The sequence below is a fragment of the Parasteatoda tepidariorum genome, chromosome 5, assembly GCF_043381705.1.
Source record: "Parasteatoda tepidariorum isolate YZ-2023 chromosome 5, CAS_Ptep_4.0, whole genome shotgun sequence".
NCBI lineage: Eukaryota > Metazoa > Arthropoda > Arachnida > Araneae > Theridiidae > Parasteatoda > Parasteatoda tepidariorum.
In genome coordinates, this window is record NC_092208.1 from 53,141,558 (window position 1) to 53,146,332 (window position 4,775).

The window sequence follows — 4,775 nt, forward strand, 5'->3', positions numbered from 1 at the left end:
TAGCCTGACAGCCAAAGGAAGCGAACACATGATCCTCCTACCACTGAGGATATTTTACTTTAGTACTGTGGTCTGTGCAAGCTGGGTGCAGAATTCGTTTCGACCAACCCTCACTGATTTTCAATCATTCTTCTCATGCAAAAATATAGATTCAGTAGTTTCATATAATGACGCTTTAACCCAGGTGCTAGTATCTGCCACTGTCTTCATAATTTACTAGTTGCATAAAACCAATCAAACGTTTTTGGTCTCACGTTTCAAAACCAGACATAATTTCAATCCAAATTTATGGAAATTATTTTCCGTTTATTGAATAAATTTACAATGAGTGTTTCACAGCAAGAGCTGTTCATCAATTGTTAGAATTTTTTTTTGCTAATAAACAAATGCACCGTTTAAATTTTCATTCTAAAATTAAGCTAAATAACCAACCAGTCAGCGCATCCAATTAACAGTAAAGTTAACGGTAAAAGAGATTTTCTTAACCATTTCAAATTTGGAACCGTTTACAACTAGTATGGTTTAAAATCTATGAGTACAAAATTATATGGTTTTTTAACCATTTGCAACTAGCATGGTTTCAAAACAGGAAAAAAGAAAATTAACAGGACATTGGAGCTAGGCCGATGATTTTGTACATTAAAGAAATTTCCGTGATGAATAAGTGATTCCGTAAGATCTACATAACTGCAAAGATCTACTTAGAGCTATGGTTTTGTAAGTGAGTCGTGTTTGGAGTCCTTTAACGCAGAAAATGACGCCGGTGTCTCATGCTGCATTTCATAACAATAAATTATTATTAAGCAGAATGTTTTGACTTATTTATTACAAAATAATAAGAAAGTCTGATAAATATATTTAACAAATATTCAGTACTATAGAGTAAAAATCTTCGGTAGCTGAATTGAGTTCAAAATAGACGGAAAACTCATTTTGCAGTTTACTTTTAACTAAATTTCGTTTACTCAAAAACTTTAGCATGGTACATGCAGAAGTATATATATACACCGAAGAGCCATTACATTATGACCACCCTTCTACTAACATGTAGGACCACCTTTAGCCCTCAAAACTGCTAGCATCCGCCGTGGCCATATATACCTCAAATAATGAGCTATATTCATAATAGATGACTAATTGTGTGTCAGGTTTTCACTTTTATGCCGAACAAACTTAGTAGTGAAACAAACGATAGTTTTAGGTTATTTTATTTCCTTTTGTACTTAAGTTTTTTTAATACAGATGTCAGGGGTTGTCGTATCATTAGAGAAATAACATATTTTTTAGATTTGGTATTTCATTTATTTTTTAAATCTGTATTTGTATGTATGTACATTTATGTATAAGTATATTTCTAATCATTCCTAATCTTCACTTTCTTTTTAAATACTGCAGCTGCATTTTTAGTCGATGTAATTGTGCTGGGAATTAATATTTAATGCCCCGACAACAGGTATGACTCTCTAGTTTAAGACTTATCTCCATCCAATGACTTACCCATTACCATATACTTTATAGGTTTACTTTAATGTATTGATGTTTCTTTATTCGATTAAGATTTTTTAACATTAACATTAGATTGGCTCGATTGGCATCACATTTGGTAAAAGTTATTATTTGATAAATCTCCAAAAATGGATCTCTAAAACGTATGTTAAAGATGTCTTTTTAGTTGGATTCTTATTTACTAAGTCGCATAAGGTTTTAACTCTTATCATCACGAGTTTTAAATATTCTGTTTCTGAAAACTCTGTGATTGTTGACTTTTTGGAGACCATGGGTTCAACAGTTGTAGCCTAAGATGTCAGATTTTTTATTCCGTGACATTGATTTCAACGAAAAAAGTACAAGCATCCTGAGTGCCAGTACTACTGTAATTTAATACTGATTTTTTGCTGTAACCGACCATATCCAATCAATCTAAGTTGCTGATTACTGATTTTTGTACGTGGACTTCTTTTCACAGCCAGTATATATTGTTTTATATAGTGAGTACATATTGTCTTTTTTAATATTTTATTTAATGCCCGCTGGAAAAATATGAATTGTGAGGTGTACAATCTTTTACATCATTTTAAAGAATGCATTTTTGCATGTTAAAATACAAAATTTGAGGAAAATCTGTCAAATTGTTTCTGAGAATTTTTTTTTTAAAAAACCGGTGTTTTAAAAATGATTTGTAAGAAACTATTACGCATATTTCACAGAGATTTTTTATTCTGCCATTTAAAATTTCATTCTATCAATTTATTTAAAATACTATATACCTTACAGTGCAAAACAACAGAGCAACTTAGATTATAAAAAATAATCAATGATTTTTAGAGAATATTTTATTTTTATATATCTTCCTCTTTTGAGGATGAAATGTTATTTACACGGAACATATTTTGTTTTTGAGACACACTAATTATTCCTTGAAAAATATATTAATTGATTTCCCAAATTTTCCCATTTAGATAGGTATAATTATTTCAGATCATATTTTAATGTTTTAAAACTGATTTTCGGTGAAAAAAAAAATCTTTGGAGATCTCAAATAAATACATATTGTATGTTCAAAAAGAAATGTTAGTAAAAGATCAGAAAATTTATTTTATTCTTATCTAAGGAATTAACTTTTGAGAAAGAATGCATTGTTTAACTCTAAACACATTATTTATTATTGTTATCTATTGTCTAAACCGTCCATTTGAATTTTTTTAATTCAATAAAAATAGCAAAGCACTGAACATTAGTTTTCCTTTAAACACTCCTAGTTTTTGTTTTTACATAAAAGAAAAGCTATTCTTTTTCTTTAGAAACAGTCAGAAAAATGAATGTTCTGCACAAAACAAACTTTATTCACCAATAAATTGCATTGAAATCGTGAAGTGAGTGCATAAACAAAACTTTTTTATTAACAGAAAAAAAAGAGTGAAAAAAGGGTGGACCAAAAATAATGGGCTATGCAAAAGAAATAAATAGATTTCCACATCATTTTAAGCCCTTTTCTTTTTCAGAGTTTCACGAGTTTTCTTGAAGGGTGTCTAAGAAGTATCAAGTATATATCCGAAAGTAATGCGTGACCATTAGTCTTCTTAAATCAGTTCATCAAAGTTCATGGTTCTTCTTTAACGGTGTTGAGAACTTTCGAACCACTGAAGAAAAGAATCACTCCGTCGAAGATTTTTAAAATGGGAAACATTCTTTTTCTAGATTTAACAACTTTATTCCATGTGTATTTAAACTGATTTAGGATGTGCATATTTCTTTTTAATTATTAATAAAGACTACACAATTTAGAGCAATAATTTTGGTGTTTTTTCCATATACATAAAATTTCGGATGCCATAGTCACAGCTTAAACGATTTTGAAATAACTTCTTAAAATCAAGTTTTTTGAAAATGAAATACTCTTTAGAAGGTGTTTAGATGTGGATTTTGCAATCTGATATGATTCAGAATGCATGATATTTCTCGATTTTAAAAAAAAATCTACACTGTCTAGAGAAAGTATATTGCTGACTTGTTATTATGGAAGAAATTTCAATGGACAAAATTTAGTTTGAATCAACATGAAAAATACTGTGATAGAAAAAAAAACTAAACGACTTTTTTCATGTAGAAAAAAGCTCTAATATGTTCTAATTTATTTCACATTAGTTATAAAATGTCTATTCAGTAAAATGTTAGCCAGACGTATTCACTAAATGATAGATTGACTATTGCTGTTTCAGTAATTATATATTATACACTATAACTATGAATACGAATGATTACGCATAATTTGCAATTAATCATAAGCTAAGATGACTACCTATAAGTTTTCTTATTTTATCTACCAACATAAAACAACCGACATTTTATCCCATAATTGCTCTGCCTTATCTTCGAGGCCTCCATAACGCTACCTTTCAGCAGGACAATGCACGACCTCATGTTCCCCGCGCTGTCCTGGCCTTCCTTGACACAGAACATGTTCACCTGTTGCCCCGGCCAGCACGTTCTCCTGATCTCTCATCAAGTGAAAATGTCTGGCCAATAGCTGCCGAACGAGTGGTACGCCACCACTCTTCAGTCACTATGGTCGACGAATTGTGGTATAGTGTTGAAGCTGCATGGAATGCTGTACCTGTTTATGCTATCCAATCTCTGTTCAACTAGATGCCCGGGAAAATAACTGCTCTAAGTACTGATTCCTCAGGATCCTAATATCCTAATATCCTGAAAATTTAATCACTTGTTCTTCCAATTATATTGTATGTGCCCAGAAAACATCATTCTGTTATTTGCATTCCTTCCTAATGTAGCAATTTTAATGGCCTGTAGTGTATATATANTATATATATATAGCTCAATAAAGATAAAAAGAATGAAGAGAAAAACAAGGACAGTTAAGAAAATTACTAAGATATATTTACTGCGCATAAGCTGCAAGTACATCGAACTCATAAAATAAGTTATGAATATAGAAAAAACAAAAAAAATTTTAAAGATTAAGGAAAAGAGAAGAAAAAAATTATTAAAATAAAATCATTTCTAAAAAAATATAAATTAAAAAGGTGGAAAACAGAAAAAATTAAAAGTTATAATCTCTTCATCAGCTCACACGATTATATCCGCAAAAAGGAGTGCTTTCTAATATTGTATTAATTAAGCCAAATGAAAATATATCAATACATTAGCATGAGGAGTACAAAAACATTAAAACAAAATAACACATTACGCAAAAAACATATCTCGAGAAGAACAGAAAATAAAATGCAAAGGAAAAAAAAAAACAGAACAAAGCA